This window comes from Chaetodon trifascialis, chromosome 9, assembly GCF_039877785.1.
Source record: "Chaetodon trifascialis isolate fChaTrf1 chromosome 9, fChaTrf1.hap1, whole genome shotgun sequence".
NCBI classification, from domain to species: domain Eukaryota; kingdom Metazoa; phylum Chordata; class Actinopteri; order Chaetodontiformes; family Chaetodontidae; genus Chaetodon; species Chaetodon trifascialis.
In genome coordinates, this window is record NC_092064.1 from 22,433,254 (window position 1) to 22,458,843 (window position 25,590).

The window sequence follows — 25,590 nt, forward strand, 5'->3', positions numbered from 1 at the left end:
ATATTAATACAGCTGATGCCGCACTGCAGTTTATGAGTTGTACCCCGGTCACAAGGCTATCTCTCCGAGCGTTGCACTCTGCTGAAGCGTTATTATTTCGCTGTGTGTCAGTACATCTAAATGCGATGGATCAAACCGCACTTCATGAGGTTATTCTCCTCTGGCTACGCGCTATATGAGCACTGAAGACCTTAAGCACCTCATATCAAAGGGGAGAGCTCTTCAAACTTTTAATATCCAGACCCCCCCCCCCCTCCCCGACAGATACACACTGGACCATATGTGATGATCTTTTGTCCCTGGACCGTTTCATTTCTTCTTTCGAGGCTTTAATTGGCCGTACAGCTGCAAAACTGTCTGCACTGGATGTCTGACAACAGTAGGGAGAGTAAAACCTCTAATGAGAATAGATTACAGGAATACGTGCTCCCATTGTGCTTATATCCAGGGAGTGAAATAATAGTGAAATTAAACTGTTTCTCATTTCGCTACGGCCCCTGGAGCCCCCCTTAGGGACCCCTTGGAGGTCCCCAGACCCCACTTTATGAACCACTGCATTAGACCTTGCCTTGCACATCACTTTGTCATGAGTTAGAACTAGCCTGCTCTTTTGTTGAGTTATTTTATGCAGTTTATATTAAGAAGGCTTGTGTCATATTTGTATTTATTTATTCTGCCATGTGAAAAAACATCTGTTTTGTGTGTGTGTGCGCGCGCACTCGTGCGTGTGTGCTTTTAATGCATGCCTCTGGGGCAGAGACAAACAACATGTTTTCCTTTTTGCCATCAGATCGATCATTTCTGTTCCAACAGTCGAGATGAAACACACTATGGTGATGAGTGCTTATGGCTGTAACAGCTTTGAGGGAAGGCCCATTGTCAAAACCTGCATCCTGGCAGCTTGTCATAACTCAGAACTGATCTTCTTATCGTTTATGAGAAGTGATACGTCTTGATTTTTTTGGGAGAACTCGCATGACTCACGATGCGTAATCCAGAAGAGGCTCTTTATTGTTTAATGTGCGAGCAAACATGTCTGTCTCTGTTCTGTGTCAAAGTAATGGGCATGCTGGTAAACGCTATTACTCTTGATAATGTATCATTATCATCAACAGATCCTCAAGGAGATGATTTCCCACAGCACACAGCTTCATTTTTCATTTATGTTGAGGGTTAAATGGAGAGCTGAAACCGGAGGTGATTGGCATGTGGGGATGAGCTATCCCAGCTCGGTCCAAGGTTTTTGCATGTGAATCAGCTGTCTTACTGCTGCACAGCGCTGGACAGAAATCACTTAATTCAAGACAAACGACTTCAAAGTACAGATTTCACCAGTCTGCCAAAAGTGCTCAGTATGCCAGAATGTCTCAGTCTACAATAGTGAGGCAGAGATGCGTCAGCGTTGGCAGGAACGGCGCAGAAGTTCTCTGGTGAATTTGACTTTTTTTTTTTTTTTTTTGCACCTAAAATAACACATTCCAGGCAGCCTGGCTGATGCATCAGGCACAGCATCTACTGTGACAGATCCACCATTCACAAACATATAGATGGAAGGCGTCTTAGCTGACACACACTGTTAGCACCTCTCAGGGTAACTTCACATTGAGGCGAATTTCCATCTAAAGGGGGATGGACATGCAGATTTTATGATGGCCTTTTGGTTCACACTTTGTCTGATAGTCTCCGGCTGCTGATCTCTTCATCAGTGGGCCATAAGCTCTCACAGGTTTATCATCGCCGCGACAAGGTACGCTCACATCCATACCATCCACAAATATGTCTAGAAATGTACAACATTATTGGTGGTGTTTATTGAACTGCAGGTGAGACAACATAGACCTCGTATCTTTGTTTGAACAGTCATAATCGTGTCTGTGATTGCGCTTGTGTGTCTGTGTCTTTTACAACAACTACATGTGTGATTGAGTGTGAGTCTGAGTACATGTGTACATTTATGTAGCCACGCGAGCACACGTCACTCCATCTCTGTCTCGGCTTTTCTGTCGATCTCTCTGTCTCGCTTTCACAATCTCTCTTTTTATCAAAACCAGTCAGCCGTAGAGTGGGCACAAGGGATGATCTGTCAGAACAGCTCTGAGATGGAAAGGGCGAGATGTCCACTGAATATACCATGCTGTGACGTGCTGTAATTGCTGCTACATGCTATTGAGGATTATTGGAGGATGCTCATCCGAAGCTTTTTTTTTTTTTGCTTTCTGCTACCTTTTGGATTGTACAGCGATTGTACGTTTTACAACGTGGAACCCCTCCAAACACAAAGATGAACATACATGCACATCCTTGTTCGTCTGCGGCTCTGCTTCCAATGTTTTTGCATGATTTCTTACAAACATGCTGCTGACCTGGACGGCATAGATTTTCTCACTCCCATGGGCAGCCACTGTTTCCTATTCATTTCAGAACAGCATGAAAATCAATTTGCAAAGACTTGAAAGATGCTTGAGAATATCACACACAACGTGACTTCGTCTTTGTTTTTTAATCCCTTACGTCATTGTTGCACAGTGGTGCTATTGCAGGCGGAAACTATTTTTAAAATCCTTTTCATTGGTGCTTTTAGGTGCATGTCAAAGTGCACATGACATTTGAGGGCATTTCAGAGCTTTCAAAGCAACTTTTTAAATGCGAATCAAAACTCTTGTTGCATCTATCCAACACACAGCGGCAACGTAGGCTGTCTCGAAAATGAAGACAACTAAATGTGCACTGTGATGGATTGCTCGTCTTAAGTAAGTCTCTGCAAGTAGATCTTCATAGTGTACTGGCATTAACTGAAACTGATGGCTGCGTGGGAGCCAGGAAATCACTCACAACCTGTGTCATGCTCTGGAAAACTGGTATGCTTTGGCTGTAATGTAACACACACATAATTTGCACTTAACAGGCTAAAACATGCAAAACCACTGATAAGCAGCTTCAAGCATCAGCACTACATGCCTTACGTCAACACATGTACCTGAGCTTTAATCCATCGTCAAGCATAAATCCAAGATCTTAACCTGAAATAGGACTTTGAAGGGCTCACACACACACGCTCGAACACACTCGCGTGCACACAAATACAGCAAGGTTTCACTTTTGTAAGTGTCCAACTTGCAAGATAAGCCTAATTGGGAAATGTTTGTGTGTTGACTTAACGTGCTGAGCATTTTTTTTTTTTAAAGGAGTTTATCTCTGAGAGAACAAAGGGGATTGCAAGAACACCACAGATCATGCAGGCTTTATGTTTGTATACACTGGCATACACATCAGCAGTTGCTTGAATACTAATTAATTGAAATCTTGAACATTCTGTCATAAACATATCATCTGAAACACGACAGTCTGTTCCTTAATCTTCCATCTCCAGTGATTGACAATGTGCAAAGATAATTACTTGTAGCAATTATGAAATCCTGAAGCATTAGCAATCGTGTTTTGTAAACCAACTCCTCTTACGAGCATTGACTGTAAAGTAGCACATTGCTCGTGTTCCTTTCAGCATTAGCAGACAGGGTTGGGGGATTTTCCATTAATGAGTTCAGCACAGTGAATGCAGCACAGGGGAAACACCTGTGGCCTCTGCTCTTCTGCTTTCCAGCTCTGCTCACTACTGCTGGCCAGATCTGCTAGATGTGCGAAGGTGGCGTCAGAGCGGCTCTTCAGCCAACAGAGCTCCAAATCTGCTTTCCACAATATCTAATAACCACAGACGTCAAGGGGCTCCTCTCGTCTAACAGGGAGATATTTTTTAACCAAAGGATGATCTGACTCATAGACTCAAGTGCTCAAGTGCTATGTTGATGATTATAAAGCAAAATATTGAAGTCATAAAAATAAATGGTCTCTCTTTGTTACCAAAGGATGAGGCAGAGGTTTTTCCAGAGTAAGAGATGCACCCTGAAGCGACCACCATGCAAGTGATTTGATATGATAACATAAAATTGCGCAAGAGCAATAAATGCCCATCTGTCACTGTAATATGTTGCAAACTTGCAGCCGTCGCCAAGGCCCATAAAGGGTTCTATTTAAAGAGAATAGATTCCCCGCTCGTATTATCATCTCCCTAATCCTCTCACAGTGTCAGCCTTCTGCTATCACTCCTTGTCAACTCTGCATTGTTGTACTTTTCAGCCCGGCTTGTGTTTCCATTCGGGTGAGAGGCAGCGCGGACTGACGGCTGAGGGTACGGAGGAGAGGATGTTTGAAGAGAAGTGAAGAGGATAATGTGGAGAGGAGCAGAAATATAGACCTTAAACTGATCCCCTAAATCTTTCTAAGCTGCCTGAAAAACAGAAAGCAAATCTGAGAAGAGGACAACATTTATACTCCTGTCTGAATGTAGATTTTAAGACTTTCTGCACTCGTTGTGTTTAAAAATGGGAAAATCAAGCCAATCAAGACATCAGGAAGATGTGGGGAAATGAAATAAACAAGCATATCCTCCGATGTGAGAGGATAAGTCAACCAAAAACTTTAACAAATTGACCCAGTGGTAGTCTGTAGATCCAGGCCGGAAAACACAGTGTCAAGAGTAATTGACAGAGGAACATTACCAATTATTGGATAGCTGACTCACATTTATTATACTGCCACACAATGCACCTCTGGCTCTGTCAGTGCATTCCAAACATCCCATTTAGCCAAAGGAGATTGTTGAAATCCAAAAGCCATTTATTTAGTGGCCAATACTCAGGAGTGTTTCCATGGATGCCTCTGGCACGGTATTACCACGTGACACCTAACAGAAGATGACAAATAATTAACAAGTGTGTGTGTATGTGTGTGCCGAAGATAGCGCTGACTGGTGTGCATGTCACTTTTTTGCCATGAACTGTTTTTTTTTGTTGGTTTTTTTGTTTTTTTCCGGGAGCCATTTTCACACTTCCCTGTCAGCCATTTCACACTGAATTAGGGCATGAGGGCTCTGAGTTCAGAAGTGGATGCGGTGCTCCAATGCAGCTGAGGACTCTCTTATTAATGCAGTCTGAAGAGACATCTGAATGATTAAATCCACAGGACATTCCAGCTTGGAAGAAGAGTCAGAGGTGAAAATCACAGAACACACGTGGAAAAATCCGTCCGTCTCTTTGCCTTTTAATTTAAAAAAAAATTTAAAAAATCACCCGATTCTTGTGCAAACGCCATTTCCTCAGCCTTTGTTGTGGAAATGAGATGCAAGGATGGTCATTAGTGGATGATAATGAGGTGAAAGAGACAAACAACCTAAGCCCTGTTGGTTTTTCTAATATTAATAATTAATTTCTGATTAAGTGGCTAATTGGAGTTTAAAGGTCAATGTCAATGAGAATGCCATGGATCTTAGAAGACAGGAGGGGGGTTGGGGAGGGGCAGAGAGAGACAGTCCAGGAGACTGTTGACAGTAATCCCAGGTGCTCTCCTGTTACTCTGACAGCTCTCCCCTTTCCTGAGCCATCCTCCCCAGGCGACATCGCCTTTGTGTGCTGAGGACAGCAATTCAGCTACACCAGCACCTGGGCATCTGCCCTTTTGCCATTGAGAGTTTGCAAGTCCTCAAGATGGAGTGGCATAACATCACAAGATAGAGCTGAGGTGAAGAAAAGGGGAGAAGGGAGAGTCTGCCATGTACTTTCGTGCTCCTTGTGATCCAGTAAAGAATGGGGCAGTTTTGTAATTTCATTTGTATGTGCGCTCACAAGCACAGGCGTCTGATGTCAACGCACGCATCCTCTCCCGTGTGACGTTAAGTCTGAAGCGATCTGACTTCTGGCATTGATTTGTCTTGTTTATTATGCCTCAGATTAATCTCGCACTCCATCCATGTCACAGCCAGAACTCATTCTTTTCAAGATGTTTGACTCAAAAACAATGGGTAATTCCGTCTCCGGAGTATCCAGGTTTGAAGACGCGTCCAAATGAAAGTTTCTGCTCTGGCTGTTGAGCGAAATTAAAACGCTCAGCGGGGAATGTGGTGAGGAAAAACGAACAACAATCGTCTTTCCATTTGTCGAGGCTGCTGTCTTTGGCTCCGTCGCTCCACTCACCTTCTGCCCAACAGCCCCACGAGAGCCGGCCCCCTCGTCCCCGGCTTTAATGAGACAGGCTACTGTCACAGTCACATCTGAGCTTAGCGCTTGTAATATCAGCCGTGTCTGCGCTCTGGCAAATGTTATCTGTGCTCATACGTCTGTCACGGCTCAGACTGGTTTTTAGGAACAGGCAGGGCTCAGGTAATTGCTGCAGCCTGTTAGGATTAATTTGGCCGTGTGATGTTAATGCACGCTGTGACCTGTGATATTGCAACTGCAGAACCACTTAAAACTCAGCCCATCTCTAATGCAGGGTGATTATGCTAATTGTGGGGCACCATTGCAATCGCGTTGGGTTTGGGTGCAGATGAGAAAAACCCTCTACGGAAACAAAGTTAGCTCGGACTTTACATTCATCGAAGTTTTTATTTAATATTTCAAGAGTGAAACGTCGACATACACGCTGGCACTAGATGTTGTCTGCTGTAATGGCGGCAGGAGGACAAGAGGATTTACTCTATAGAATCCAGAAGATAGTTGAAGCGAGGAACGGATGAGTATTATTTCAAAGGCAGGACTGAGAGACAGATGTAGTTGTAGTAATTACAGAATATAGGCCAAGGTCTTTTCCACAATCACACATCTTTTTATATGCAAATCCCTCACAATTGTCTTAGAATGGTCTTAAATTCAGTCATTTACAACAGCAGAACCATGTTTTGACCTTATTAAGGCTCGTACAATGGGGATAAGAACGGATCGGAATTACCAGTTTCAATTTACCCTCCATTTTTTTCCCATGTCTGAAACCACATATCAGAAATATCCTGCTGTGTTCACCGTCTGCTTCCATCAAATTGAAATCTATTTCTGGTGCAGAAAGGACCGTGCACACTCCCGCCTTGTGTATCTCACTTCTTTGAATGACAGTTAAGTCCTTGACATTTGTCTGTTTCCCTTCTCTAACAAGCGTCGCTCCTCAACATTGGCCCTCACTCGTGGAAAGCATTCAAGCCAATAAGACCTTGCATCATAAACACTGGGTGTCAAACTCACAATAGAGGTGCAAGGTGCTGTTTTGTGTGCCAGAGATAAGCAAGTTAATTATTCCAGTACTTGCTAAAGAGCACAGAACCCGTGCTGGACTCAGATGACACAGACTGTGAAACATGGTGCATCTGTTTAAAGTATGATGGTATGTGCTGAACCGCATCCCTGGCCTCGTTAACGGATGTTGCAGCGCCTTTCGCTTTTCTTTTTTTTATTTTTTCAGGCAAGAGGTGTGGCCAGGGAGATCCTGCTGTAGGATGGAGGAGTAGAAACAGTGGAGAGGAGTAGTGAAGCGGGTGGCTGGTTGTTTTACATTCCAATCAGCTCGATCCTGCAGGGTTTCCGTTGTGAAGCGCCTTCCTTTGCACGTTGCTCAGGTTAAAATTGCTGTTTAAGATGAAAGTGCATGGAAAGCGGACCGCTCTCAGAACATTTTGTCATCTTGTTCCTGGCCATCATTTTGGAACAACAAGAGGACAGATGTCACAACAGTGTGGTCTGCAGGCGGAGTAAGGCCAGGCTGAATGAAAACACAGTCAGATATGGATTTTCTTCCCGTGGCGGTGCAGGAGTGTTTTTTTTTTTGTTGGGATTTTAATGGTGAGCAAGAGGGGAAAGCTCAGAGCTGTTTTTATTCTGAACAGAGGTTTCCACCCATCTGCTATGGTTGGCAAGGGACCTTGAGGAGAAAGCTGCATCCTACCTCGCCTGCAGTCAAAAAAAAAAAGAGAGAGAGAGAGAGAGAGAGAGAGAGAGAGAGAGAGAGAGAGAGAGAGAGAGAGAGAGAGAGAGAGAGAGAGAGAGAGAGAGAGAGAGAGAGAGAGAGAGAGAGAGAGAGAGAGAGAGAGAGAGAGAGAGAGAGAAGAAGCACGAAAAAAAAACTGTCAGGCTAATAGATAGTCACTACTATGTATGCCGTGTCTCGTAGCTGCTGCTCCCAGTCAAGGCCTCAATCACACACTGCCCAATTCCCATGAGAGGCCGGAGAACACAGAGATGCCACAGTCTGCAACAGTGAACACTGCCACTGCTCTGCCCCAACATCCCAGTATAAGATCACTGTCTAAGCCATGTGTGCACCCCTGACAGCTCCAACTCTAACAAAAACTACAAGTCTCTTTATTCCCCAGATGGCCCGGAACAGCCTACAGTTTGCCCTCAGCAATCACGCTAATATGTCCCCAGCCCCAATGCAGAGACCTGCCTGACGTTAAAGTGTTGTTTGGAAATGGAATGTAATCTAGAGGGTAAATATAGCAGATGTCATCCGCTGCCAGCTCTCCAGCGAAACAATAAACAGAACATGCTGGCGTAATATTGACTTGTTATATAGCTGAGCTGGGGTTACATAAGATTTATGAACTGCCATGGCGGTAACAATTCTATGTAGGGGGGATTTATAGCATTTGGTGCTAAAACTCCTCTGGCTGCGACATTAACTCAGCAGATTTGTCCCTGTCTTCACAAGCACAGCCTTGTCAATTATTTAAAAGAGCAAAACAACAGCCCAGAAAAGACAGCGCTTGGTGTGTGGAGCTCATTTACACATCTCTATTCCCAGAAGTGTGCTCATGCGTTTAGGCCATAATAAGAGCTGGTCTTTCATCCCTATGTGTCTGTGTGCTAATTCACACTATTGCCAACGTGAGTCCCCTCATCTCTCAAAGACGAGGGCATCAAGGGAAAACAAAGAGGCACTGAGGAGAAGGTAACAAAAACAGTATTATTAAAGACTTGTTTGGTTGCTCACTTCATGTGAGCAGAAGGAGGCAGAGGACTTCATTATTGTAACAGAGAGATACAGGGCCAAAGAGACAGGGAGAGAGCGCAAGGACAGGCATTATGCTCTGTCAGGGCTCTAATGGAAGAAACAGGTTTTTTGTGTCATGGCTGCTCTCGCCACTGATGGATGGGGAGGTTAACAGTCACTGTGAATTAGGTAGCCAAGTGCACAGCATCCTCCGAGGCCTCTGTACAGACAGAGTCCTCCTGTAGCTGCCGATCAGTCAGTCAACCGGTCTGACACTTTAACTCTTAACCTAGCTTCCCTGCATCATGATAGCAAAGTAAAACCTGGCCATGTTGTCCCAATTTGGCATGTTTTATGTGGCCGCGTTGTGTACTCAGCTTACATCCTTCTACGTATTCGTCTCGCTCTCTCTGGGGAATGTAAGACGCTCTCTTTGAGAGACCACAAAGTATGTCAAAGAGGTATAAGGTAGGTGTCTCCATGCATGCCGGTGGTATTAAAGTGGGTCTGTTTCTGAACACGTTCACAGATTGTGTTGCAGAGGGAGAGCCTGTGCCACACAGGTCAAAGGGAAGTTAATAGATTCAATGACATTGTCAACAATGGAAAAGTACAAAGAGTTGTAGAAATGGAGAGGGGATAAAAGGGGAGAGTGAAACAGGAAGTGGGAGGATGGGAAGGGAGGGGAAGTGAGATAAAGTGGGCTGTAATGATGTCTACGGGAATATACTGTATGTGTGTCTGAGACGCTGTTGTTGACATGAAAAGCCCGTTGACCCCGAAGACTGACGTCATTTCCACGAACCAGAGCGGATGAGGCTGTTCTGCTTTTTCAAGGAACAAGCAGACATTTATTATGAGCACGTACCCACATATGCACAAGCTCTGCTGAACCAGGACATAAACAAGCATTCACTCTCACACATGCTGTGTCCTAAAATGACATTTTTGTTATTCTGTTCTTTATTATAAGTGAAAACAATGATAATATAGACACCTCAGGAGACCCCATCTAATCTTTCTGTTTTACATCCACTGTACAGATCACTGCAGTCTACTGTACAGGCTCATAATCTTAGACATTTTAAAATGCAAATACGACACCTGAGAAACAAATGTAAACCAAGCCATTTAATGGTTGCTGAAAAGATGCTTACATTTACAATTTCCAAGTTATTTATTTACAAAAAGTGCAAGATGGTGGTGTGATGTATTCTGATGCAGCAGAATTGCTTTAAATGTGTGCTGTTTACAGGCGTAATATCTGCTTCTAGGTGGGTAAAAGATAATGATTCCTCCGAGAAAGGAAAACAAAAAAAGATTGGAAGAAAGAGGGAATAAAGCAGAGGGAAATAAGAAAAGCAAAAATGATCGGTTAACATGGAGGAGCTGAGAAGAAACCCTATCGGTGCCCCCCTCCCCTTCCCTGAAAAGGAGAGCCTTTCAGCGAGCCGTGTTTATTTCTAAATTTCACACCTTGTTTATGATGTAAACATCATCCCTGTCCCAAAGTCTCCACGCAGTACAAGCTACATGATGTGGCAGCGAGAAGAAGGCGCGCCCACAGCCCAATCTGTCAGCGCCCCTCGCAGCAGGCCCGCCACACACACACTGCACTGGCTTGCAACTGTCTGTTAGAATGCATACATTTAGTCAGTTTCTCATCTCGGCATGGAGCACCTCGGCTTATGAAACCACGCGATGATGGCACTATTATCCCGCTGATCGGAATAGCTCTTGGCTCTATGTGGGAGCAGCTGGGGCGATCTGGCTGCAGGTGTACACACACACACACACACACACACACACACACACACACACACACAAACTCATGCATAGACACTCTCTGTCTCTCCCTCTCTGTTGGAGATTCACACCATTGTTGGTACATCGCCGTATGCATGAGCCCTCTTCAGCTCTCTGCCTCCCACCTAGCAGGTGCAGGCACTTCTATAGAACCAAATGGCTTCAGCTTTCTCTCTCCATACACTACTCATCCACTCATCGAGGCCCACGTAGTCCTCCTGAAGAATGTGATATTATGGTCACGTGTGAGAAACAAAACAGTTTGTACTATAAAGTCCTGTTTTGTTTCTGTGGACGGCAAGCTGTTGTGTAAAAGCGCAACTTTCAGGGAAACTTATTACAGGATGATTCACGCTGCTTGTTACGCTGCTAGCTTGCCGGTTGTTGTCGAGCCAACAGCTGCGCTTTAGCATGCTCAGAGTTTTGATCTGCGATGTTCGTTGCGCATTTTGACAATGTAACACAAAGGTCATCTTTTAAGTGGAAAATGTGCTGACTGCGGTGAGATGGCGAGTCATTATAAGAAGTCGCCTTCAGCGTTCGGCCATGTCGCCGCGGCTCATGTCACCAAAGACAACATGCATGTTTGCAGAAAACCTCTGTCAGAGTGGATCCTTGGCTGTTGTGTGATCCAGCCTGGAAGGTGTAACGGAGTTCGGTACCTCTGTCTTCACAAATACTTCAATGCCAAAATAAAACAAGTTGAAGTTGGCAGGGCAGAAAAATGAGAGGCATGGCAGATGTCAAAATATATAGATAGGCCTTTAGAAAAACAGCTCAGAAAGCCAAACAAAACTCGCAAAGTAGGTCTCTGTGTTAGAGATTATGTAGAGTAAGAGTTATAGTGTAGTAGTATATAGAGTTGGAGTTCATATTGTGAATATATGAATATTGTAAGGACCTGTGATGAATGCGCAAGTGTAAGGCAGTTTTATTTAATTTAAAACAAGGAACTGGAGAGTTGTTGTTTGTTTTAGCCACTTTCAAGAGCATTTTTCACTTGCAAATCAGCGCCGATATTAAACCAAGTTTTACTGATTAGAAAGAGAACTTAAAAACAAAAGAAACTTTAATTCATCAGACTAACTAAGTTCACATCCCACGAAACCTCCTTCAACACTGAATGTTAGAATTTCACTGTGGAAATATTTGCATCACTTGGTATTGCTCAGTAACCAACTGGATTTCTTCCATCCCTATTTGTGCAAATGAGTCTCCTGTCTGGATAAGCAACAAGTACGCAACATCTGTCTGGATTGGTCCTGATTCACAGCCATGTCTGCTAGCTCGGCCTGCAGTCAATTTCAGTCCTGCTGTGTCTATTCCAACTCTCTTCCTGGTCTTTGGCTTCTGATTAATAAGACATGTCTACGAAGAGTGTGTGTGTGTTTGTTTGTGAGTTAGCGCTTGTGTTTAGACTTACGCGAGGCAAAGAAAGCGATGTTCCCCGAAGAGTACATCTGAACATAGAGGCCGTGACCTCTCAGCACCAGTCCCGTGACCCCTGCAGCTCAGCATGCTGAACCCCTACAGCCCAGTAAACACTCGCAGAGCTCCAGCATGTCTCCAGTCACAACGATAAACGAGGCGTTGCTGAACGGAGATAGATGTATGAACAATGAGCTCAAGCGTGTTCTCTCTGGTCTGCAGCGCCTTGCCAAGACCGCAGGATGAGTGGCACGGTGTCATTTTGCATGCAGATTTAGAAAAAAGCAGTTAACAAAGGATGGACAGCTTTTCTACATACGCCCAACAATTTCTTTTCTACGTATTAAAGATATTATGGTCTCATTTGAAGCGAGACAACACAATACTTACATCATCCGCATAAGAAAAACGACAGACGTGCTAAGCGGAGGCATTTGAAACACAAAAGCATCAACACAAACGATTAGATCTCACCACAACACTGCCTCTCTTTCACGCCCTTCTGGCAGGGACAACTGTGCGTGCGACCTCAAAATGAATAATTAATGGAAATTGGAATTGTTAGCAAGAGTGGCAAAATCACAAGTGCTCAGACTAATTGGCAAATGTTTTATTTTATTTATTTATTTATTTTTTCTCTGTCTCGCTTCCTTGTTGCCAGTGGTAAGAAATTAAAAATAGTGGAACATAATGAGATGTGGTATGGGCCAGGGTCGGGAGAAGTAGAACAACCAGATTAATTCGAGACAGAATTAATTAGAGTTTAACTCTGTGCTAAAAGAAAGGTATTGTCTGAGAAAGCGTACAGGTGCAACAAATTGAAAAATCTAACTTTTAGGTTGGTACTTGAGATGTGTCCTCAGGTGCAGGCCGAGCTGCAGAGAGCATTTAAATTCCATGAAGAAGAAATGTACTTTTATTTATCACATCACACTACATGCACACGCCATGCTTCTTGTGAAATTATTTCTCTGCATTTGACCCATCCTTGGTCCGACCTTCCTCCACGGCAGACCAGGAGCGGTGGGCTGCCAGCTGACAGCGGCGCCCGGGGACCCAGTTGGGTCAGGTGATGATCTTCTTGTATGTTTTTAGTGTTTTTTTTTTTTATGGTGGATACCCCAGGTGAACACGGGGAGAACATGCAAACTCCACACTGAAAGGCCCCTTTCCTCGAGATATGGGGCAGCAGGCACCAAAGGCATGGTGGAGGACACGCTCCCAGCACCCTCAGCGCCCCAGACGGGAATCCAACCCGGGACCTTCTAGCTGTGAGGCGACAGTGTTGCCACTGTATCACCGTGCCACCCAAGACATGAAAATCAACATTCATACAACATGAAAATCATAGTAAATTTCTAACCTGCCATGTTAATTTTAAAATTCCCTCATTTTTAAGCATCTCTGCAACTGAAATGAAGACATCATGGTGAGGTAGACTGTTGCTGGAGAACGTGTGCGTGAGCCAAGGTCATAAATAACAAGCAGCACAGCCATTTTCTATGCTAAAAGAGATCTCTATACAGTGATGTATAGTGTAACCCTATAGCATGTCTCCAGACTGGAGAATTTTGTACGGAGAGTGTTCTTGAATTCTTTTCTTCCCTGTCATTTCCTTGGCTTCCTTGCTTGCTGCAGAATTTTTTCTCCTCTATTCATCCTGAATTATTAAAAAGTGTTGTGATTCCCAGTATGATTGTGAATCTGGGGCTGCAGCTCTCAACTGCGGAGTCACATTTGCTTGTTTTTCTCGCTCCTCGCAGTGTTCGCCCTGTCTTTTCTTGTGCTTTCTCACTTGGTTCACAAGCCAGAGCATGATGTCGCAGTCCTCACACCCCAAAATCTCACCTTGAAGGGGCAAGAGGGGGATTTTAGATGATGAATACTCAAAAAGCCGTGTCTGCTCTCGTCTACAGAGCGAGTATTATTCGTCCGAATCTGTATTCAGGTCAGGGTGCTTTTCACAGGGGAGGGAAAGGGAGGGAGGGATATTTTTCTTTCCCATCATGCACCAGCAGCAGGACTCAAATTGGCACAGAGTGTTGGGCAGTTTCTCCAGGGATAAGCATCCTGTCTCTCGCCTGACTCCCTCGAAGGGAAACCTGCCAGGGTCATCCATTCACCACAACACACATGCCCGTTGTCTTCCAAACATAACCAAAGACCCAAGAGACCAACACATTTGTCCCCCCCGCAGCTGACCTGCCACCATGGCCAACGACCCCACCTCTTCTGTTTTTCGCACTCCTTCAGATTCCCAGGACTGCCAAGTTTGACGTGCCAATGACTCTCTGGCACTGCAGAAACCACAGTGGCTGCCCTGAGAAAAGGTTATGAAAACAGCTGCTGGCAGATGAAAAATTCATGCAGTGTTACCATATATTTGAGTATCCCCACCTCATCCTCTCTGTCTCTGTCTCTGTCTCTCTCTCTCTCTCTCTCTCTCTCTCTCTCTCTCTCTCTCTCTCTCTCTCTCTTTCTGGATGATGCACAGATGACACACCAGTCAGTACAGCACATAGGTCTGAGGCTCTTTTGTCTCTGATCTGTGGCAGAATATTAATGTAGTGTGCTGTCTGAGATGGATCAAACTATTCAGTAAAAAGAGGGATCTTTATCTGAGTCCACAAGCACTGGGTTGTAGGGATTTTAATGTGGCACTGGCTGGATGTACACTCTAATAGGCCGGTGCAGAAAACATGAGAGAGCTCCTCAGAGAGCACAATAGAGGAGATACGGAGTGAAGGAGAGGAGAGAGATGCGGTTGGCGAAGGAGCCGACAGGACCCCTTGCTATAGCTAAGCTACTGTGGTTGCAGCTGTTTTCTTTTAGTCCACGCTTGCTGAATTACGTCCAGTGTCGCTTCACAGATCTTTAACGTTGACCACCTGCCTCCAAACTGATGTTTGTTTGTTTGCTTATTCTTGTTTTTGGTAGCACTTTCTATAAAGACCACATCTATAGTGCATTATAGGGGCATTCATAGGGAATTATAATGCATTCATGTTCACATGTGCTTATGACTTAACACACATAATGCTGTGAGATGTACTGTATCAAGAGTCATAAAAAAACATAGATGTGACTTTTTTTTAATTAAGACTTCAAGTGTCTTTCTGATGCTCTTAACTAGTAATAAATCAGGGGTTGACTGGTGGGGCTTATACTATGCACAACTGAAAAATCAACTGTAGTAAGGACTCACAGTATGCTATAATAATCCAAGCAGTATCATAAATTATCATTGTTTGTGTCATGTTAAGTGAAGAATATCTTCATGCATTCGTAATAATGCATGCGTCATCATGTTTCATCGTGTATGTATTTTTATGCATTTAAAAGAATCTGCAGCAGCATCGTGATAGCTTTTTATGTGAGGAGAATTAGGAGGAGAGAAAGCGTGCATGACTGAAAATGACAGCAAAACACAGAGAAGACTCTCATACTGAGCTGAAATGAAATGACTGCGCATTAATTAGGCAAATAACACGTTGGGCATTGGACTCCTGAAACTGGTTTGTTGGAAGATGAACCACCACAGGTCAGAGAACACAGAGACATCAGTTGGATTCAAGCTCTTTACCTGAATGGAAATAATTCAAGTAGTACAAACGGGACAGCATAGTGGCGAAATATAGCACAAAGAAACAAATGCCTCTGTGCCTTAATACGGCGCAAAAGTTGCAGTGTACTGAATGTTCACCGTTTAATGAGCTCAATAACTTGTATCTGTGGAAACACATCAGCTCAGAAAGCTATTTAATACTTTGTGACACAACCATAAGAAACAAAAACACAATTATGTTCCACTCTTCCATCGCTGGGATGTGTTGTGGTAGGCTTCAGACAGATGCTCGAACTTCAATCATACAGGGCTTTATTCATGAGACTCATTGCCCGGTCCTTGGAAATGTATTTCTTTGAAAGTTCAGAAATTTCACGACAGCCTGATTCCTCGAATCAATTTTATTTTGCCAGTGTGCTTCGGAGAAATGTCTCCTTCCTCAGGGCACGCAAGATGCAAATGAACCTGACCCACAATGCTTATGCATACTGTGGCCGGGTAACCTCAATCAGACAGTTTCACCTGTGTGTGTGGAGGCAGTGCGTAGACATAGATATACTAGATATGCAAGAATCAGCCTGTGCCAGACCTAGTCAGATGAGGATGTTTAAATCTCAGATTGGGAATCTCAGACATGGGACTGAATTTGTAGTATCTTGTAAGCCCATGCAGCCTGTATATAGCTGTATGTATGCATGACACTATAATTAAAATTTCTTTCCTTCTTTCATATTCATGTCCAACCCAAATCTAAATATAAGTGGATGAAGGACAAAGATATATAACACATCTCATAGAGATCAACATGTCCTGCAGAAATCAGTGTGTCACACCTCTAACCCAGCAAAGGGCAATAGTTTAAGCCTTCCTTCAGGCCAAACCTGTTAGAAGTTGCAGCATGTGCTGCAGGTTGAAGAAGGAACGTACAGAATGTTCTGAGTTTGGTTGATTTAAGCCTTGTGTGCCGTGAAGCAGGAGACAGTGAAATGTAATGATGGAATCATGTTTCCATCCTGAGCTTTCTGTGATTTCAATGAATTTTTTGTTAAAAAAAAAAAATGGATATGAGGCAGCAAAGAAGCATAATAACACGACGAAGAAGCAGAAGCATCAGCGGTGATGGATGCGCAGTATAGATCTTATGATGTTTTGGAAGCAGCATGTCTCCTCCGATGCCTCAGAATGTCTTAAGATGGGCTTTTTCATCGCTGTGCATGTGCCATAAACATGCAGCTTGCGTAAAGAAATGGTGCCATTACATCCACCGCTAGCGGCTTGAAATCACTTTTGCTTTAAGTATTACCTCGTTCAAGTGTTTGGTAATAGGAGGTGTTTTGTAAAAAAACACAAAGGGGATGAATTTCGCATTAAAGGCCACAGGGATTATGAATAGTAGTTTAATGAGGCAGTAGGTGGATGTCGTGGGACTGTGCAGCCCAGAGCGACTTAGAGTCAAGTCCTTTATTCTGATCAATGTATGGTAATGAGGGCGCAACAGAGGTTGTCCAAGAAAAGGATTGGAAAATGATTACAGGGTTACAGGTTGTTAAGGCAGCTACAGTAAGGAATTGGCGACATAATGATAACAGTTTGAATGAGCATTGAGAGTCTCGTGCTCCCTGCATTGCCAAATGAGTCCACCTGTGCTATTACTTAAGTTGCAGAAGCAGGACCTTGGCAACAGGATATGATAAAGGACAGCATTTTAAGCTGTTTCCTGTCATTAAACACTTCCATCTTGCTCTGGGGGTAGCCTGTGGCTTCACCACTCTGAATGATAATCAACAGGCACCCCAGACACGGCCGTGCATTTACTGTAGTCTTTCAAAGCAATATTAGATAGCATCTATCCACGCTCGCTGCCAACAGCATGTTACCATTATGTGCAAACTGTCTGCGTACGCCTAATCACGCCCCGATAGGAGCAGAGAATACTGAGCTCGATCATCAGAGGACCAGCTAAATCAGAGCTCTGCAATGAAATCCAGAGGCCTCTCCTCCCCAGGGCATGCCTCCAGGGCTGGATGTGTCCACAGTGAGGCAGTCTGTGATCAGCCTCAGTTCAGAGAAGACTACTGTACGGAGCCTATCGAGTGGTGGTCGGAGTGGATGGTTTAAGTTAGAATGTTAATGGCAGAAACACAGACCGGCCCTCAGTTTTCAGTGCTGCACCGTTTCTGCATTATGCTTCTCTGTCAGATGATTTAAATACTGCTTGATCTTTCTTTATCTCAGTCTGGTTTTCATTCAATCTCCTCTCTCCACCTCATAGATCACCGCTCTGGGCTCAACTTAGCTCCCTCTTCTCCACTCGTCCCCCCTCCTTTCCTCCTCTTTTGTTTGTCTCCCACGCCATCACCTACTGCGCTTTGCAGAGAGGAGAAAACACTTGTTTTGACAGCTATGATAACTGACTAAATGTCATATGTCTGAAAGAAAGGGATCTGCAGTGTAGTATTGGAATTCTCTGCACTCTCTTTCTTTCTCCCTCTCCCTCCTCTTTGCTGTTTTTGCGTGTGTGCGTGAGAGAGCGAAGCAACCAGGGGTGGGCCCTGCACAGTCTGATGTGTTGGCTAGCTGAATGTGTGTGTGTGTGTGTCTTTCTCCCACAATATTTGCCTGTGTCTGTTTCTCAGACAGCGAGTACATGAGCAATCATGTGCGTGTTTGAATTTGCAGTTGTGTGTGTACATGGAGCTCAACTACAAATGACATCTTCCTGAGAAAGATAAATGAGGTCTCTACGCTTTGACTTCTGCCTGTGTCATTTCTTGTTTACTCACATGCAAATGTAAGCTTCCCTGCAAAATAATGAAATAACGCAATCAAAAAGCACTCCATTGTGAGTGTCATAAACCCAGGCTTAATATGAGGATAACAGCCATTTAAAATTCACACTCTTTGATGTGTTGTGAGGGACAAGTTTAATGGGAAAGGGCAACTGTAGAATACCTAATTTCACTTACATAGAATAACTGGCACATAAACATGTCCTTGCTGTTATTTTAGCCACTGTCAGATCGGTCAGTCATCAGGCATTCGGAAAGAGATTAATATTAAGATTTCCCTTCACAATTTTTACACACAACATGCAGAGTCAGGGGGAAACTGCACACGCCGTGCATTTGTGAAATTCTTTCTCCGCTTTTGACCGTGGTCAGTCCTTCCTCTGCAGCAGACCGGGAGTGGTGGGCTGTCAGTCGACCAGCGCCCGGGGACCAGTTCCATTGTCGTCACCGTTGGTCAGGTGGTGATCTTCTTGCATGTTTTTAGTGGGGGTATTTTATGCGGGATACCCCAGGTGAACATGGAGAACATGCGAACTCCACACAGAAAGGCCCTTTTTTTCCTCGAGCAGCAGGCACCAAAGACATGGTGGAGGACACGCCCCCAGCGCCCCCAGCGCCCACAGCGGGATTCGAACCGGAGCCTTCTAGCTGTGAGGCGACAGTGTTTCCACAGTGGCAGCAGTGAAAGCAGTGGAGAAACATGTCTGCTGACACAAAGATATGTGGCATGTATGTTGAAAAGCCTCAGCCTCGTCAAATATTGAATTAATGTGTCCCAATAGTCTTTATCTACCTAGATATGGTGTGATGGAAGGCATCTTGGAGTCAAACAAGCCTTTGGGTTATTGCCGGTGATGTTTTTCTGAGCCGGCCCAGACTGGAGACAGGAGAGAGGGCGGGGGGAGAGGTGTACTATTAGCCGGCATCTAAAAGACTTCCTTAATGTATGCTTAATGGCATCGTGGTGGTCAGAGATGCAGGAAAATTCGTTCAGGAGAGCACAAATTGCTGTGCCAAGTTTTGTTTTGATTCGCTAACAACGTGCTGATGCTATTTGGTTAGATTTTATGGCTATTAATCCAAGCCAGCACCAAGATCCTTCATCCAGGGATGTTAAAACAAGTGGTCCTTGAAGAGAAGGCGGGGGGAGAGGGAGTGTCAGATGCTGTTCAACCATCCGGCATGTTCTTTGGTTGTTGAAGCATACTGATGACTTCATACCATTTCTGTTTGGCCACATTCGAACGCGGGGCGAACAGCCTGCCGTCATCACTTCCTCCCTCCGATCTCCCTCAAAGAATTCCGAGTCTTTTGCATCTTTGTAGTCTCGACACGATGAATCATACAAATGGGGAGTGCCTGCGAGGCATGGTGCTCAGCTGCGCATTCAAAAAGTAGCTATGTGATGAATGAATGAATGAATGAATGAATGAATGGATGAATGAATGAATGAAAAGAGAGGTCACATCCTGCCTGCTTTTATACCTCTGCACAACTTGCAGCCTGAGGCCTTCACCTTAATATTATTAGGCTTAACCCTAAAATTAATGGTAAACCCTGTGGGACCAGCTTTTGTTCCCAAATGGGAGACGAGTCTCCAAATCTAAATTTGGCTGATATTTTCTCCCTCAAACCACGATGATTTAAAGTTCACACACATGTAAACACACAGAATGGGAGCGAGTCCCCTCAGTGTGACTGGTCTAACAGGTGTGAGTCCCGAAGAGACATATAAACGCTCACTATCAGTTCCAGTTGACGGCTTTATATTGTCTGATCTCTGATTCTCTAGTTTAAACAGGTGTTGGGAAGACTTCCGGCTAAATGACTCCACATTATCAATGTGCAAAAGCACTTCTATTTTTGAGTCTGGCAACGCCTTCTATTTTTAAAATGTGCCTCTTCGCTTAAGAGACAACAGAGAGGTGTTGCAAAACAAGATGATGCGGAGAGCTTATCTGGAGAGGGAAACCAAGCATAGCACCGTCTTGAGTGCAGCAATGGGAAGGGATATTAAAAACATTCAGCTTCGTCAGATGAACTGGGACTGTATCTGAACTGTTCTACAGCTCGCTGCTGCAGGGAGAAAACTTTCTGCTCTTTTCATGACTCACTGGGGGTCGGAGTTCAATCAGTTTTTCTGTGTCAGTCTCTGACTAAAATGGTTAATTACAGCTCTTTATTTTCTGCTTGAACTCAGAGTTTGACCTTGCTAGTTGTGATGCAATGCTGAAAGACCTCGTGACACGATTACCCAGCTGTTGTCTCGATGTGAGATGTGGCTGCAAAATGGAGAGGGCAGAGAAAACATGCTACAAAAATCTGTGAATGGCTACGCAGGATTCGAGAGAGTCTAATATCAAGTGGCCCCATGTTGCAGCCTCCCCAGATGGACTGGTCAGTTGTCTCCGTCTGCTGTGGAATATGTGAGATCAAGTGCCCCTTCACAGCCAAAGACATGACACTGGAGGGCTGTACAAGAACCAAAGGAAGCTGTTTGATGAATGAAGGACTCACACTGGCCTGTTACCATGACAACAAACATCAAGTGCAAAGTGTATTACTGTTGACTTCTTATCCTTCAAGATGTTGTCATTAACAGAATCTAGGACAGTGAGTTTTGGCATTTTTTCCAGACTTCTGCTCTGACAGAGCCGCTGAGGAGATGCCTTAGGTGCAACCACCTGAAGGTGTGACTCCAGACCTGAGCTTGGCTCAATGTGGATCACGCAGTTTGAAGGTCTGGACTGGTGTGTGGATTAGGGCTTATTCAAAATGTTATCACAATATGGCCAAGTGTAATATACAAAATAACAAACAAATGTGGTGCTGCAGGGATGCCATCTCCAGACATAAGGGAGCATCCTTGGTTGGTATAAACCTGGAAAAAGTGGCATCATCATCATTTTCAGATTTTATTTTAGTGAAAATGAAAAAAATAAAAAAAGGCCATTCCCACCAAAATTGAGACTCATACTGCAATCAAAATATCTGTCAAAACAATTGCATTATAATTTACTGTCACTGGAAAAGTACCATGCAAAATTTAACACTTTCCCCTGAAAAAAACAGCCACTCTCTCCACAAAGGTTCAAATATCTGTCAGGTCTTTGGTGTCTCCACATTATTTGACAACCATTTCCCTCTTGTGAAGGCCAGTATTTTAACAGACTCTTGTAAAAGGCCAAGTGTGTCAACAGTATCAAAGCTCCTGTCTGCCAGGACAATATCCTCTGATTGTAAGTCAAGCAATATATATTTGTCAATAACCCCTCCTCCCCATGCTTTAGTTTTGAAGGAAACAACTCCTGGAGGAGTTTCGCACATCAACAGCTCAACGGTGTGGTGGCGCTTGTAATTCCACCATGTCATAGCCTGTACAAGAAAACTACATTGTCTTTTGAGAAATACTTTAACAGCCACTCTAAATTCATAGCTTGTCATGAAGCACATGGGCATTGTCCCTCTTAACTGCTGACTTTATGGCCGTGCAACAAGGGAGCTGAAGTATGCATTTCAAATGTCAGTGTCGAATATTCTGCACACATGATTCTTATAAACAGAATTCTGTAGGTCATAAATATAATTCATAATTAATTAATGATCTAAATGATCAGCAAATTCTGTTATGCATAAATTTTCCTTTTTATAAGAACTTTGATGTCTTACAGAGAAAAAGATTAGGGGGTGATGAGGGGCTGCTCCAGTGCCCCCATCCCACAGCGACTGAATGTGAAAGAAGTAGGAAAATTAAAATGCTTCCCCAGCAGCTGACATTGCTAGGCTCTACCGGACTACCTGGCTGACCCTGACGAGGTGCTCACTCTGTAGGACGCAGGAGACCAGATGGCATGTGTGGCGGCCAACTCGGTGTCTGGCTATAACGCCGCAGGAGGCAGTGTGTGGCGGCCACGGAAAACCACGGAGGATGCCAGGAAGGAGAAAAGGAGAGTCCTAAATTCAGACATCCAGATGACCCTCGAGGAGAAGGGTGGTGGATTAACAGTGTGGCGTTCAGCTGAGACAGAGCAACAGAAACATTTTCTACTTATCTTCGTCATTTCTGTCTGTATCGTTACATTTAAGTACAATCTTTGGTTCATGTTAACTAGAGGATAAAGAGAGATGCAATATAAGGTAACGCAAACAGGTCATGGATATATAGCACAACTTGAAAACCAAATAGAGGAGATGCATGTGCATTTTTCCGAGGGGAAGTTAAGATGGATGCAAAGGCTGTCCAATAGCCTACTACTGTTATTGGTACTTCTAATATTACTAATATTAATTAACTTGACTTGTGTTTACGTAAGAGAAGAAAAGTAGCTCTTGAAAAAGTGGCGAGAGTAACAATAGCTTCACTGCATACAGTCAGGCTGCCTTACTTGGGAGGAAATTTAAAACAAGTTACAAGCAGTCTTTGTTCAGGAGCTAGCATGCAGGCTAATTGCAGCTTTCCACCAGTTGCTAATATTTAGTTTCTTATAAAACACTTAATTAAGATGATCATCTGTCATTGTCCTTGCATTTACTGCAGCCAAGCAACAGTCCTCGTCCTCTGCTGCATGTATTATTTTTCAGTGAAGTTACACGGCATAAACAAGGACAGAGAGAATCAATATTTCCTGGATTAGAGGTCAGTCTGTTCACTCTCTAAAACAGGCTGGACACTGGAGAGCCGCACAGTTTTGCAGATCAGAGATGAATCAGGCAGAGCAGACTCGACGGTCCATGCATGCATCTCACCCCTGTCTTTATTGATGTAAATAGGCAACTAATTTCAGTCTGAGCACACCTTGATCATGCTGTTACAGGATCTCTGTAGCCACTCTTGCCTTCCTAAAGTTAGTTTTATTTTAGGAGTCAATAAATATTTATAATTACTTGCTACCCCTGCAGTGCGGACTGTGTGACAGTACAATTTGCCATTGATACTGAATGATAAAATAATGTGGAGGAGCTGAAGCCATAAAGTGCTGTCGCTCTCTTGTCTAATCCAGCATGCTTGTGTACTAACACACATCAAACACTGCCCCGGCCGCACCCTTCCCTTTTATTCCCTGCATCCTCCCCTCCCATCTTGACTCAACCTCTCCTTTGCAACATGACAGCACCGAAACAAAGAGAGCGACGACTGAGCGAGCCTTGAACCTGTTTACCTCTCTGTCCTCCAGGACACTCCTACAGAGACCATAAAGTTTCTGCTGATGTATAGTTATATCCAAGCCATTCAGTGTAGAAATATTGCCACTGCACATGAAAGAAATGTGGGCGCTAAGAGACCCACAACAGCTTGTGTGAAAAGGCCATGCCAGCAGGGGTGATACATTACAGCTCCATCTCCTTTCCCCTCCTGGAGCTTGTGTGTGTGTGTGTGTGTGTGTGTGTGTCTGCGATTATGTGTTAGTCGGTGCATCTACGTGATGTGCCTATGTGAGTTGTAGAGGCAGAAGACTGGACATAGCTGTACAGAAGTGAAATAAACCTGTGATAGCAGCTTCGGTCTACTGTGGGGAAAGCGTGGCCTCCTGTGACTCTGGGCTGACTAATAGGTTTTGAAGTATAAACAGGGTAAGGTTGTGAGCCGTTATGAGTGGTGGGATGTCAGGGCACAGATTGTCGAGAGGAAAGAAAAGCAATCATGACTGACATTAATAAGACACGGCAGCAGTGCAGCAACAACAAAAATAAACCCAGAACTGCAGCAAACATTGTATTATACACATTCAGTGAACTCGAGACTCTTGAATAAATGGTTCCATGCACAAAAGCATGGAAGAACTAGCAGTTAAAAAGTTTTATAGGTGTAAATTTCTTTTCATGTATGTCTTTGTTTGCAAAGAGCTGGATGTAATCTGCATCCATGACCAAAAGCTTTCCTTGTAGCCAGTGGCGTAGCCAGGATTTTTCAACAGGGTGGACTTGAAGTAGCGTGGGCCACTATTTTCTTTACTTTTTTTATATTCCAATATAGGCAGTAGGCCTACAGCAATTGTCCCAGAATTAAATAACACGTGATTACATCAGATCAGATGATTAATGGCAAACAATAATGGGCTACGGATAAATAGATTATACTTTATTCATCCCCGGGGGGAATTTAAGGCATGACATACATGCATGCATGTGATTTTAACATCGAACATAAAGACTTGTCAAATAGCCACTCAAGACCATGGAGAAGGGAACCATATAAAGTAGGCTGGGCTAAATATGAGCAAAAACACGTAGGCCAGACTAACATTGTAGGCGATCGCGAGTGCTTTGTAAACATGTAACAAAAAAACAAACAAACAAACAAAAAAAAAACGGTCAGACAGCCCGAACCCAAAACATGGATTCTGAAGGTACAGCTCAAAATAACAAAACACAACAGAACAACTTCTGACCAGGAAGGCTATTGAGTTCAACAAACATTTCAGGGATGTTCAATTCGGTGCGTGTGTGTCACGACTGAACTAGGGTTTGAACCCAAATGCACAACTCAAGACCACAAAGTACAAAATAAATGATTTTAATGACAAAGTGTCAACACAAAGCGCTCGTACAGAGGAATCCAACTAGGAAACAAAAGGTATCAAATAAAAATCACTCATTAGAGGAAAACTGTAACGTGATAAAGTATCAAACAAAAATCACTCTTGAAGAGGAAAACTATGGCGTGACAAAGTAACAAAATAACTAAAGACAAGACTAGTAATCAAGAAATCAAAACCTGATCTGGACAAAGACAAGTGAGGCTTGGAGCGGCGTAGGTTCTCTGGTTATACAAACAAGACGAACTAGCACAAGACAAAGGGAAACACCAACTATATATACACATGAGGGCGGGGAGACAACAAGACACAGGTGAAACACATTAGGAAATACAAAAGGCAGGAAAGGGACAAAGGGAGGAAGTAAACATGGAGACAATACAGGGGAAGATGAGATTATCAAAATAAAACAGGAAGCCACAAGACAACACTAAATATAACTTTACCTATTTCTAGGATATGACAGTGTGTGGCTGAGTGTGAGTGCAGTGTGTGAGAGCGTGCGTGAGTGTGTGTGTGTGTGTGTGTGTGTGTGTGTGTGTGTGTGTGTGTGTGTGTGTGTGTGTGTGTGTGTGTGTGTGTGAGAGAGAGAGAGAGAGAGAGAAACTCGGAGCTAAATACGTCCTGATGGCCACTGAATTGGGAAGAAAACGGG

At 43.9% G+C, this 25,590-nt stretch overlaps 1 protein-coding gene across 1 annotated transcript in view; it reads left to right on the top strand.

The window, feature by feature from the left end:
- Positions 1–25,590, top strand: part of rtn4rl1b (reticulon 4 receptor-like 1b) — a 131,801-nt gene that overhangs the window by 1,453 nt on the left and 104,758 nt on the right. The window lies entirely within an intron of this gene.